Consider the following 14,954-nt stretch of genomic DNA (forward strand, 5'->3'; position numbering starts at 1 on the left):
CGCATTTTTCCTCTTGTGAAAGTGTGTGCATACATATACACTCATTTTGTTATGTGAACCCGCTTGTATACACTACTTGGACTAGGTGAACCCGCATATACAACATAATACAACTTAAAACATTCTTTTTCCTCAATATCTTGATTCTAATTTGAATTCCTTTGTCCTATCATCCTGTTCTTCTGTGCCATTACTCTGTTACCTCCGAATTGACCTGTTACAATGTGAGTTGCCATCATACATCACTTCTGAACTCATTCCTCTTCACTGCCATGCATTTTGTCACATCTTTAAACACAACTTCCATGCATTCTATCGCATATTGTTTATACCTTTATCAAGTCGTCTATTTATCAAATAGGTTTTCATTAAGGACAACTCCTCATGTAGGTTTCTTATCAAGGACAACATTAACACAATCTCCCTGTATCAAACCTTTGACCATTATTCGGTTCCACCATTCTGTCACCTCTGATTTGTCCTGTAGATTCATCTAGTTGCCATATACAAGTGAGTTGTCATCAAGGACAACACATGCATCATAATGCCAACACAAAGCACTATAAAATCCATGGTATTTTACCAACCTATGCACATTGACATTACTCCAAATCTGTTGTCTTTTCCATGCCTTTTCATTTCATGCAATAATGTGGAAACACAACGAGCACCTAAAAACATTGATGCTAAGAAAACAAGCCTTGTTTTAAAATCCTCATTCAGAATCTTTACAATCATGAAGCAGGGGGAAATAGATCAATCCATTGTGCAAGTAATTGAAGCCCAAACCCACAAAAATGTTATAGTTATGTTCTACTATCCGAGTAGAACATTTAAGCTACAAAATAGATTATATGAGTTGTTTTCTTCTCTCCAAGTTACCTATATACTATTTACAATCCACAGAAAGGTACAGTTTCAGACCCTTAGAGTAAAGAGAATACATTATATAGATAGATAGATGGATATTTACTAACATAGATTCATTGTAACCTAAATCTATTAAGCATAAAAAGGAATAAAAAAAACTTAGGTGAAAATCTCTAGGTGCTTAAATATCCCCTGCTAAGATGGATCTAAGTAAATATTAACCACCAGGAAGTCATCCAATCACTGGCTCACTGCCTTTCCATTCTGTCCATTGGATCAGAAATATAATGTGAAATTCAATGATAGAAAAGGAAAGGTAGTGAGCCAATCATTGGCTCACTGCCTCATGGTTAATGTTTCCAAATGGATCCATACTAACCCGATTTTATATTATGATCATTTAAAAGAAATAAAAAATCAAGAGTTTTTAACTTCATTTTTGACATTAAACTTCAGAAATCAACTTTATTTCATTCAAATTTATTAGCATGTGGTGGATGCCTGACCTAGCAAGAACATAAAAAGGCTTTGATGGAGCACAATATTGGAAATTTATGGCATCTATGATGTTAACGAAATAGAAAGGATAACTACTTACAGGAGCCTGATCTTGGTCATGTCGTGAAACTCCATAGCATTCAACAACATTTGCTAAAGTTATAACCACTGGGAGAAGGAAACCTTTTTCTTTCTTGTGAGTTTCACTCTATGGGGAAGAAAAATATATCAACATACTTTCACAAATATAGGTTCAACAATCTAAAAGCTAATGAAACTGATTCGCTAAAATAGCAAGTGTTGTATCCAGAGCAAAGCCAACAAAACTGATTTGAAGAATTTAGTATGAAAAGAATCATGGATACAATTACAATATGTCAATACTTAGCCTTGGATTCATTGGGCTCGCCCGTGCCATTGAGTCAATAGTCATTGTCTCTAATCCAACGTCTAGCCCTGCAATAAACCAAGAAATAGATGAACAGAGGTAACTGAAATTTCATGTCTCAAATGTTGTACAAGAGGGATGATTTCCTTTACCATTATCATAAAACCCAGATTTAATCATTGCTGCAACATTTTCTACTGCTTGAAGACTAGAAGAGCATTTCCTATTGACCATTTTGACAGGAACAATCTTTGTAGTGAACAAGAAAGTATAATCATAATCCTGTAGATTATAAAATATGACTTAGAATGAAATGAATTAAAGGGGATGGCCACTCTATACACCTGGGAATACAACATAAAAAGAAGCCATCTGACACTGACTAGATCCTTGAGAACTAGGGGCATGAACTATACCAACTACAATATCAACAACTTCACCTGGATTGATTCCAGTTTTCTCCAAATATCCCTACACCACATTCATGTTTCCAAAGAAATTTGATAAAGGTAGCATTCTAGGAAATCTCATAAGAATAACCCTGAGATATTTATGAATCGATATTTCATAATGAGAACTTCTAATAGGCTTGGTAAATTGTTCATCAAAACACAAAGTCTGGATATAAAAGTTGAAACAAAAAGGCATAACCTTGAGAATAGCTGCAAGAAAGTCATCCAGATAAGTATCCTTAAAGAGTCCACATTTTTGCTTACAAATGGGAGTGTGGTAAGTCCTGTATGAAGAATTGATGCAAATATACAAACAACGGGAAATCGACAAAAACAATTTGTCCGCAACATACCAGAAATACAACAAATCATGCCTGATATATTTGATAAACATACAGACTGGCCCGTTGAACTGCATGATTTGAAGTATTTTAATTACGTAGTAAAAGTCTTAGTATTGATAATGAATCATTTATAAAACTCACAAGAAGTCAGTTATAAGATAGGAACAATTGACATTGATTTGCATTGTGTAGGGGGCCGGGGCTCATACTTAGACTACTATAAAAATATCATCACCAAAGTCACCAACTCTCTGATAAGATGCATTATCGCCTTCAGCACATGCAAAATCCTGCTCAAAAGTGACATGTCAATAATAGGAAAATGGGAAATCCATTCAGATATTTGAATCCACATATCCAGTAAAGAAATGAGATGAAAAAAATATGAATCTGTGACACCACATCCAGAAACAATAGCTAACATGAAATAAACTTGTTGAAAAACATATTTCATATGACGAGGATGTTAAACCTATAGAAAGAGATGTAATATCGATAGTCAAAAAGCAATTACAAAAGGCATAATAGATTTTTGCCTGTACACTTTTTACAGAAAAAACCAACTTTCAAAAATATATATCTCCATTCACCTTGGCCAATCTGGCCAAGCTGACCAAATAACAAGTTGCCTAAGGAAGTTTATCATGGAGTTCTTCAAGATTTTAAATATGCTTCATCACATGCTAATACCATGGGTTATCTAATACCATGACCCCATAAGCATGAAGGGTACACTCATTAATTACCAACTCAAGATTAACTCGACACAGGAAAACTGGAAAGTTACAAAAAAACAGTCACATAGGAAATAAAAAAGGATGATAAAGAGATATTTTCGTTCAGAATGTAAAAGGAATAAAAAACATGGATTGGTTGAGAGAGATTATTTGGGGATCCCAACACAAACCAAGATGGTTGTGTTAGATTCTAAGTCCCATAGGACTCAAGATTAACTCAACACAAGAAAACTGGAAAAGTTAGAAAGAAGCAGTGACAGAGGAAATAAGAAAGGATTATAAAGAGATATTTTTGTTCAGAATGTAAAGTAATAAACAAGATGGATGGATTGAGAGGAGATTAGTTGGGGGTCCCAACACAAAACAAAGCTGGTTGTGTTAGCATCTGAGGCTTGGAGGATTGTGATAAAAGATTAAATATCCAGGTGTCTTAATTACACCACACTATGGGGCCAAGTGATATGTAAATATGAACTCTATAGGCAGATAGGTTGATAAAGATACGTTCTTTCACATAATCGAATAGCATACAAACCAATATAACTTTTATGAGATAGACCTCCTATTACAGTATGGATTAAAAGATATAGATTAATCTCGAAAATTTTCTGAGAACAAACCTCAAATTAGAGTAAAGTTGAAGCAAAAGGAATGACATCCAAAATCTAAACTTCATCCAAAATTCATTTGGCAGGATTTCCAAATCTAATATATCCCTTGAGATTTAATATCTAAACCTGCCCCTCCCTCCACTCAAGCAAGAAGGACCTGCCCTCCCTTCAAAGAGTAAAACCACCTACCCTGCTTAAGTAGTTTTGTTGGATCCCATTAGCAAGGGTGATTATGTCTTTCCTTTAGTATTGGCTTGATGGGCCCTGACCCAGACTCAAAGTTAATTAGGCAAGAAAATCCCTACACTACTAGCCCTTTCAGCATCAATCCGCGGAGCGCAGACTGAAGTCACACCTGAAGCAGTATGGGGGGATGCAAGAACCAAGTTTCCACACCCAGAGATAGTAGTGATGTCGTTTAATACCCTAAACCTTCCTTCACGCAGGTTGATAAGCTTTTTAGGGCTTATCGATATACTCATCTTAGTCGTCCTCTAGATCTCCACGAAGGTCTACGACTGTCCTTCGTGTACCTTAGATAGGAAAATCAGACACTTACGCACTTCTATAACTACCCTTACTTCCATATTACCCAGATTAGCTTAAGTATCTAATAAATTCAACATGCATTAATAGGATCCTCGCGTAACCAGATATTCTTACTTGCATTCATATAACAAAGAAAAGCATATGAATTCGCACATCAATACAGTATTAAAACATAAACCCCGTATTCATCATAACATAATCATATGCATTTATAACAAAAGTAAATAGATCATACACAGATAATTCCAGAATAATTCTCTTTATTTATGCTTCAGATCTTCTTTACAGACTCTAACCGCCCTACGCACATAGCTGCAGAGGTCCACGCACTCAGTTGTGGACTTCTACCATAGACCTCTGCGCACATAGCTGCAAAGCCTCTTTCCTACGCTAAGACTCTTTGCTCTTAGCTCTCACAGACCCATTACATTCATCAATGACTCAAAACATATCAATATTGAACTAAACTGCCTTAGACTCTTCTAAGACTTCCCTTTTTATACAATCCCATGGTCCGTGGACCATGGGTGAATCTCTTAAAGCCGACACAAGATACATAAAAGAAGGGCGAAAGCCCTTGATGATTCTTTACATCTTTGCGCTTCATGACCACAAAATACGGAGACTTTACACTTCTTATACAAAACTCGGGCTTTCTGCCCCAAAACTTGGGCTTTTAACCCCAAAATTGACCCTAGGAGACCCGTTCCCAACAGGCCCCCAACACAAATATGGTGACTCGCCCCCGAGTCACTTTGCTGGTGCTAAAATCTTGTTGCGAACACCTCCCAGCTCCACTTGTACTACTGCAACTTCGGTGGCACACTGCGTCGCCGCCTGCTTGACCTGTTCCACCAGCTACTCTGTTGTTGGTCTTGCACTATCTGTCGTGATTTGCTACTGGGTTGCCTGCAGGTTCGCCAACTTTCCTTCAATGGTGGTCGTGAGCACATAGGCTTCATCTAGCCAAGGCCCCAATCTGGCCTTCAATACTACCTCCCTGCGCTATGTTGCGTCCACCTGTTCCTTTAGTTCCTTTGCTTCCTGCAGCTTTGCCAACCTCTGTGTAATGGCGACGGTGCACGCCGTCGCTCTAACCTCGTTGTACTTCATCCAAAATTCAGTTGGCAGGATTTCCAAATCTAATATATCCCTTGAGATTTAATATCTAAACCTGCCCCTCCCTCCACTCAAGCAGGAAGGACCTGACCTCCCTTCAAAGAGTCAAACCACCTACCCTGCTTAAGCAGTTTTGTTGGATCCCATTAGCAAGGGTGATTATGTCTTTCCTTTAGGGAATGTGATTGGTCAAAACCCCCTGCTCAAGCAAGTACGGCCTACCCTCCCTTCAAGGTATGTCATTAGATTTCCCCTCCCCCAACCAAACCTCAAGTTGATACAAAATTCTCATTAAATGAGATATGACCGGGTATTCTTATCAGATATGATCTTGGATCTTAAAATTCAGCGGACAAGGACTTCTGCATAATATTACTTGTTGATCTGCAATAAATTATTCTTGACCTTGGTCCTTAAAATGCAGTGAACAAGGACTTCAGATTTGCATAATATTACTTGCCGATCTACAATAAATTCTTCAAAATTTGCATACCAGACCTTCCAGTCAACAAGTAAAATTTCAGATCTACAGGTAGGGTTTGCAGATCTCCAATAAATGTTGTATAAAAATATAAAAATAGATATAACACCAAAAATCAACAAAAAAATACTTCAATTATATGTTCTTTTATTGTGACTAGTGTTTTAGTCCACTTGGGCGATGGAAAGAAGGAATAAACTGGATATCTATAGGGTAATTGAAAAATAAGATCTTACATATATGAATGTCTTTAAATATGAATCTAAGATAAATAGAGTACAATTGTATGAAGGAATTCTCCTCGTCAAATATTTGCCATAAATCCAGTTTTCCACAGGGACGCGTCCCCCAGGGTCGGGTCACGCACCCGAGGCCGGGGGACGTCTGGGGAAACGTTTCCCCACGTCCCCTTTTGGGGAGACATGGGGAGACGCAAGGGGGGACGTTTCCTCAGTGTGGGGGACACGACTCCCCAAAAGGGGGACGCCTAGGCGTCCCCCCTTAAATTTGCTTGTAAATAATGATTTATGACCGGGGAAATCTAGTATTTGATCATATTGCCCTACTAATGCTATGCAATTCATGGTAATGTTAACATCCTTTTACTTAAATTTTTAACATTACCATGAAATGACTCAGGATGTTTGAGAGTGGTTCTGACCTCATTGGATTTTATATGGAGAAAGTAGAATTTTAGATCTCACTCAAAATCCAGCAGACTTAATAGTTTTTCAGGAATTCATGATTTGATGGATTGCAATGTTTCCATTAAATTTTGTCATGTACAAGGGTATGGAATTAGTATTTAATCAAGAACACCAAGCCCTTTGTGTACTTTAGAGTGACTTCTAGACTCATCGCTCCACTATTTTTGAGTTTAGTTATATCAATTTACTATTCCAGTCTTTAGATTTCAGTATCTATTATAGTCTATTTTGCTTAGTACTAATTAGATTCTAGAATGATGAATGATAAATTTCAATTTTAAATCAATTTAGAATCTAGAATGATAAATGATGAATTTAATTTTTAAATCAATGTGGATTCTAGAATGGTGAATAATGAATGATGAATATGTATCAGAGTATTTCATTATTGAATCTCGTGGTCTATGGATGAATCATGTATGTATTAGTAAGGACGATGAGTATGGATCAATGTATTTCATTACTTAATTCAATTATGTATGTATCATTGTATTTATGCTTTCATTATTGAATATGAATTTGAAATATATATACCCTGACGTCCCCCTGTCCCCCCTAAATTTCCCTAAAATTTTGGGTACTCCTACACGTCCCCCTTGTGCGTCTCCCCGCACCTGCGTCTCCCCGTCCCGGAGTCTTGGTGGAACATTGCATAAATCTAAGGGAGGAAAATTTTTGTCTTCATTAAATCAGAGCTGCTTGGTCAAGTACATGGTCTGATTAAATTCAAATCATCATTATTCCTCACCAAAGGACATAGGGAAATACAATCATGACCTAGGTCCCTTCCAGCACATTTCCCCTATATGAGAAGGAAATTTATAGTAGAGGGGTTCTAAATATGTGATCTATGGAAAAATCTTGTCGAGAAAGGTTTAATATTCACATGTGGCTATGACAAAGCCATATGATATCTTTTTTTTGGATCTAGGGGAATTGGCAATTTGGAAGGACTTATACTTGAGTGATATTCCTTAACTGTGAAGTCTTGCTTCTTCTCCTCATTATACTGTCTTAGCAGATCCATAACATCTCTTGATGGCAAAGACCTGTTCTCATTCTGAAACATCGATATCCTGTGAGGCTCTGCCATCTCCAAGGCTTCCTTCAAGTATTTTTCATTGTCCCACGACAAAGCATCCAAGGCTTCTAATGTATCTAACGAGAAAACTCAACTTGTCTCATGTTGGAGGATATGAAACTGGTTTCATTTCAGCTAAGCAGAATTACACTGGTAGGAACAAGCTTGTATATTTTTGGCCAGTCGGAAATCTTATCCAGTAGTTGCTTCATCTTTTCCATATTAGCCACCAACCATTCATACAACTCTTTCACCACTGTCATGCTGGAAAATAGATATTTGCACACATTAATGTGTTGATAGAAATCATGGATCAGAGGCACAACTTAGTCTTCACGCATGTGAGAAAATGTGACAAATTCAGTTAGTCTATCCTTTGAAGCTTTGTAGTATTCTACATGATTTTCCAACTTGGCTATCATTCTTAAGTTGTCTAATTTCCTTTTTGGGATTAAATATAGCCTTTCTCAAATATTGAGTTGTAGTCATCCCTGCTATAGCTAAAGCTACTGGTGTTTCATGGTGGATGTCTACATTACAGATTTGGTGCTTTCTATGACCACTTGATAACTACCAGTCTTCCTTTTCTTGTGAGTCTGCTTCTTGATGACTTTTATTTTCCTGTTGTACTTGCACTATTTCTAGGACAACAGAAGAAAGTAAATTCTTGATTAATTCCTCAAGAAATGGTATGGCTGTTGTGGTGTTAGTTCCCTCATGGGCTAGTCTTCGGTCAGCTTTTGTTTTATGGTTCCAGGTTCTTCCAAACTATGGACTAGCTTTGCACTTGTGTCGGTCATTGTAAAATGAGGTTCAACAACTTCATGGCAACCTTGCTTCCCTGGCATGCCACAAAATCCAAGCCATTTTTCCAACTTACCTGCATTTTTTCCACCCCTGTAGATGATTGTCCCATAATCCATTTCAAGCTCATTTTTCACTTGGATTTGCACAGGCTATGGAACCTACTTAAGCAAATTTTGCTTGATCCTCTTTGTGTCTACTTCTTGTTGCTTTCTGACGTAAATCGAATTGTATTCCCTAGCCCGTCTGCAGTCATTTTCCTTTGGGAATTTATGGTGGCAGTAGGGCCAAGTTAACCTTTGTTGTTTAAAATGATTGCAAATCGTTTTGTGAGGGTTGTGTACTTTAAAAGCCAAGTTGCGTCTTGAGTAAATCCATTTCATCTTCCTGCACTAATGCTGTCGAAAATACCAGCAATGTGAAGGCACCTATGAGGAGAGTGTACATTGGGAATAAGCCTTCCTTATTCTCCTTTAGTTTGACTGTTTGACGTTCCTCTCAAACTTCACTGTTTGATATGCTATTTCCATATTTTAGTCAGAATCAATTCTTATAAAATTATTGTCCACTTCAATTATAGTTATTACTTATTTCTTGTTTTGCTTTGGCATCATTTCCCATGATAGTTTCTAGAAGGTATAGGTAGATTCAGGCTCAACATTGACTCCAATTTATCACTTACAATTTGGCAAAAGGTAATTATTTCTTTAGGGGATTTATTGTTGATATTCGTTGTCTATGTAAGCAAATTTATGATTGCTATGCTCTCTTAGTTTTGAGCACCACTGTCCAGCATGCATTCTTGTAACATTATATTCTAGTTACTCTGGCATGCATACAGGAAAACAAATAATTAGGTTGGCAAAGTCGTTGCCACATATATTGCCATATTTTAGAGATTTGTGAGGATAACTATCTAACTTATCATGATTTTTTACGGCTATAAGGGCTGCAAGCACTGCTGTGATCGGACCTTATTAGGTGTTTGCCTAAGGAATCATTAGCTTTCAATGCAAGCATGGTGGGAACTAGGTTTTGGATCAAAATACAGAGCCTGAAAACTATTACTCAGAAAGTTCCTTGTGATATTCTTAGTTGTTTTAATTTGGTGTTGTACTTATCTGAGATTTGCTACTTGTGTATTGGATATGAACTCAATTGAGAATATATAAGATTCCAACTATAAATTCATGTGCAGTTGTAGTTGATTCACTCAATCCCCTACCTACAGGATCCACAGACCATATTGAGGCTGTAAGAGCACAATGTAAAGTAATTTCAAGTTTCTTGTCAGGGCACTGGAGGAGAAAGACAAAAATGAAATAAAGTACTGTTAATTTTGATCATGTCGACCCCAAACTATTTCTTACATTTCTTGGCTTTATTGTTAAAATGCCAAAGCATTGACTTTTTTTTGTGATTTAGCTAAAACTATTAATAATGTAAAAAAATAAGTTATGTTTAGGCACTTTGAGCTCTCGTAGGAAACATGGTTGCCAAACTTGTTGAAGAGAAGTCTGAGAACTTCTAAGTTCTATACAACAATAGAAAAGTCTTATATTGTGACTGGACCCATCCATGGGCATTTCAAAAATCACATGACAACCAAAATGAGTAGTGGGACTATCCAGACATTGGAAGGACTTATTTACAGCCATCATTATTCTATTGAAAACCAAAAACAGCATTGTTACAAAAAGGTATTCAGGCTAGTAATTAGAGCACGATCCAAGTTTGATGAAGATGGGTTGACTAACCTCCCAAGAGTTGGCCCCTGACGCTACATTAACATGTGTAGTATCCAACTTGCTTTCCTCCTCTTCCATCCTGACAGGCCACCTGTCCCCTTCTAGTTCCCCCCTCTTTTCATGACCAACTTCTTAATTTTAATGATAAGATGTTCATAGTACATACTAGTGGCCAAAATGATCCGTCTTCCCCTCCAACTAGTCGAGCTTGTTGAGGACCAACCTTTGCTGGGCTACTCTCTTTCTCACCATCATGTCTATGGAGATTTATTTCAACCATCTTCAAGAATTTGGTATCTCTACTACATGAGAAGCCTGTTAGCAGCAAAACAACAGGAAGGTATATTGATTAGGAAAACAAAATATTTTTTCTCTTATTTTTTTTTTCCTTATTCAATTGGACTTTTAATTAGTACTGGAAAAAGTGGCAATTGACAATATGTCAGTATCATTTTAAAACTGCAGAACTTCCAAGCGACAATGAGTGTGTGGGTGCCTAATAGCAGGAATTTATGTTTGAGCCCTCAGCTCCGATGGCTAAGAATTAAAAATATGTGGAGATACATCATTGCAGGTTCAACTTGGTCGGTAAGAGAGTAAGACACTAAGTTTAAATGCATGCTAGTATCTTATTCATTGGCCCATATTCACGCCACGATTGAGAATACACACTTATTCTTCCCCAGTAAAAATATCCTAAAAATCAAGGTCATTTGATATAATAAATTTTCTATATTATAATCAAAGCAATGCATATCATTACGATCTATTAAAAATCCATTTAGTCCAACTTCTAACTAGTTATATCTGAGCTTCATGGAGAAGAATCTAGTGATACATCACTACAATAATTGGCATCACTACACTGAATTATCAAATACTTTTCAGATTTTCCCAAAGAGTGATTTAAATATGTATGACAATATTACCTTTTGTTGCCCTTGATGTTGGTATAGCAGGACCACTTCTAGTTCCACTTGCGTTTAGGGCTGAGAGCAAAGGCACACCATCATCTTAAAACTTTTTGCTGTCATAATGAATTACACAGTTATCGAAGAAGGCAAGTCCTTGGCTAGTTCCAGCTGGACAGGAGCCCAAATAATTGTACATATTGTTCAGGCACTGACTACACCCACTCATGTTAAGTACTCTCCAACATTCAGCCATAGAATAAACCCCATAGTCACTCAGTACACTGTAACCCACAGAGGTGGACACAACATTCTCGATAAGCCCATTCAAGAGAGAGGCAATTTTCCAATCCTTGAAATCCCTTGCCTTTCTGCTATTTATTGTAGAGTTATCGCACAATGTAAAGATCACGTGTTATGGATTCGATTCATTTAATTGGGAATATAAGTTGTGGGTGGCATATCCAAAATGCATCCACTGAGTAAAACGGTTGCGTAATTGAGACTTCCATTACATACAACTAATTGCTTTATAGCGTTTGAAATGCATGCCCAACAAGCAGAGGCATTCAGATCTTCCCTGCACCGAGTAACACCGTAAATATCATATCCATTTTGTCCATAACTTGATTCACTGTAGCCCGTCTTGTTAACATTCTCAACCAATGAATTCAGAACCACATTCAAGTTCCTTTGCAGAGCACTTCTATTCATGATATTATCGCTACTGCAATGGTATGCCTGGAGAAGATTAGGATTATCCGACGGAGGTAATGAGTGTATGAAATCGAAATTTAATGGTAATGTTAGTAGAAAGATCATCAAGGAGAAAGATAATTTCGGTTTTGCAGTGAAAGTGAGGTGAATAATTTCCGCTCTGTAATTACAGACAATGTTGGAGGAGGTGGCCATTAATGTGCGGAAAACTTGAAAGAATGTCAGAGCAGCTTCTCTTTTATGTACAAGGGTCTGGTTGATTCCAATTCGTGACAACTGCCTTGTTGTTTTGTTACCAAAAAAGCCACAGAATTTAGTGTAGACTGTAGTGATGCCAATTCGTGACGACTTCCTTGTTCCAAAAAAGCCGCAGAATTTAGCAGGTTTTTCCAGCATTTTAAAAATCGAGCCAGGGTAAATGTAGGGTTTACTTACTTTCTTTGTGGCCTTAATGTTAGACTCGAAAAAGGTATAAAGCGTGAAGAAGGTGTCATTTCCGAAGATTTGATTCTCCCTCTCTTTGTGGATGGCATACTTTTCATACTTGTTGCAGAGGGCGTCCGACTGCGTGAGAATGTCGATGATGCTCATCTTCGCAATGATCATACATGATGTGCTCGATGCCGGGTTTTTTGGATCTGTGATTTCCCTCGCAATTCCTTCCCGAAAACAAGGATTCCAGTTCAAGACCTTGATTTCAAATCTCTTGCAATCGATATTGAGTAAACACGTGACTAAAAGATTAACTAAACAACCTTGAAGTGAAAGTTTGTAGAGTGGTTATTAACTACAACAAATTGTAGGAAGAGATGTAGATTGTTAGATTGTCACCCATTGTAGGAAGAGAGATGTAGATGGTTAGATTTCCACCCATTGTAGGAAGAGAGATTGTCATTGTTCAAATTTGTGAGTGGTTTAATTTGGAAGTGAAATTGAGTTGCTTCAAAATTCAACTAAGTGTGGAATTAGTAGTGGTTTATAGAAATTTGGCATTGCAGGTTGAATAAAAATCTCTTGCAATTGCTATCGAGTAAATTAAATTAATTTGACTAAAATATTAACTAAACAACCTTGATTGAAAGTTTGTAAAGTGATTATTAAGGTACAACAAATTGTAGGAAGAGATGTAGATTGCTAGATTGTCACCATTCAAAATTTGTGAGTGTCCCAATTTGGAAGTGAAATTGAGTTGCATCAAATTTCAACTAGGTGTGGAATTAGTAGTGATCTATATGAATATTGCACATTGAATAAAGTTATGGTAGTCCACCGTTATTGCACTATATGGGAATTTTTTGCGTTCATTTATGGACTCACAAATTTGGCACCATTTATGTGACCTCCTAAAACAATGTAATGTCATCTTAGTATGGTTTCTAGTGTTGTTAGAAATGAAGAGAAAACTATGTAATGTCATCTTAGTATGGTTTCTAAATTTTTTAGAAATGAAGAGAAATTAATGGTGTGGACATTTAACATGTAATTATGCTATGATGTGATTAGTGTTGCCTTAATTCATCTTTTATCTATAAAAAATTTCTTATTACTTTTTCACTATTATGGTTGATGTGTGTAACTAAATGCTCAGTATTTTATTTGCAAGTGTGAGTGGACTAGGTTATTTTAACATGTGATGAATGAAGGGATTGAATCCCTGGATTCTATTTTCTTATGTGAGATTATTATCAAATACAATGTGTTTAGTGTTCCCCTTGCATGGCAATACATTCTCATCTACGTGGTGGTTAGGTTATTCATTTGCTCGAGATTCATAAACTGCGCTTGGGGAACTCCAATTAAACACCTCGTATGTCTTCTTTAAGGCCGAACATAGGGACATCAAGAAACTAGACTTATACTCAATGGACCCTTTCCTTTATAGAGTGGTAAGTCCTTTGCTCGTTGCTTTTCTTGTCCGTGCATTCTTCACTAATTCTTATGCTTGATGCTAAGTGTAGGCCTTTGCCTTGATCTTCACTAAGCACAACACTTCATCTTGTCAGTGAGCACATTCACCAAGTAAAGCCACATTTCTCACTAGATCTATATTTAGGAAAATATATTCCCTTTAATCCTCTTTGCTTGATAATGCACCTTCCTTTTCTTACTGATATTGTACTTAACCAGAATTATCTAGTCATTATGCAATGAAATGCATAATAGGATGAAAGATGTGGTTGAGATACTCCATTACATGCAATATATTGCACAATAATGCAGAGATGAAATAAGCATTGTTGATCCATTTATTGAATAAGATGATGTGTTAATTGATCCATTTTTTGTGTTGGCTTATATTGTTTTCCTCATTTGTTGGATCCATATTCTGCTTGTCAGTATTTTTGGGATTGTCTGGAGCGATGTGGTATTTTGAAAATGGGTTCACTAATATTGGTGGGCAACCTTAACTTTACTCTAGATGAAAATGAGATTTAGGGCGACAGGTAAAAATTGGATTAGAAGGTCAGTTTCTTCAAAGACATATTTGGTAGAAATCCACCTGGTCAACATCTTGTCGATTCCCATTAGGCCTACCTGATGAAATGGTTGGTTTGGCTCTATTGGTATTGCAAAAAGACGTGATCATATCTTATTCGTGAGAAACTAGTTGAAGTCATGGGCACTTTTAAAGCTTGGGTCGCCCCCTCTAGGTTGTTGGATCACGACCCAATTATTCTCCATTAGCAGGGGAATAGGAACTAGAAAGGTCTTCCTTTTAAGTGACAGAATAGTGCCATTTACAGTGGATTATTAGTCCATTTGGGAGGCTATTGGACTTTACATGAATAACTTGAAGTCTCGATTGATCTCACCATCCCCAAATGATGCTACCGTGGTAGAGATTGTTGGAAAATTTGAGGTGGATTGTGTATCATTGGAGACTGGATTTAAATACATTGGGTTCTTTCTCAAACCTAATAGATATGGGATCAAAGA

At 36.9% G+C, this 14,954-nt stretch overlaps 1 long non-coding RNA gene across 1 annotated transcript; it reads right to left on the reverse strand.

Annotated features, from left to right (window-relative positions):
* Positions 1–1,472: 1,472 nt before the first annotated feature.
* Positions 1,473–12,708, reverse strand: LOC149204670 (uncharacterized). Its single transcript, XR_016251791.1, has 3 exons — positions 11,319–12,708; positions 10,399–10,704; positions 1,473–1,824 (listed from the first exon to the last, which is right to left on the reverse strand). It is a non-coding gene; the product is annotated as an uncharacterized LOC149204670 (long non-coding RNA).
* Between the last annotated feature and the right edge of the window lie 2,246 nt (positions 12,709–14,954).

Source organism: Pinus tabuliformis, chromosome 1_2 (assembly GCF_031772625.1).
Source record: "Pinus tabuliformis cultivar Carrire ecotype Pingquan chromosome 1_2, CPIR1, whole genome shotgun sequence".
Classification (NCBI taxonomy): domain Eukaryota; kingdom Viridiplantae; phylum Streptophyta; class Pinopsida; order Pinales; family Pinaceae; genus Pinus; species Pinus tabuliformis.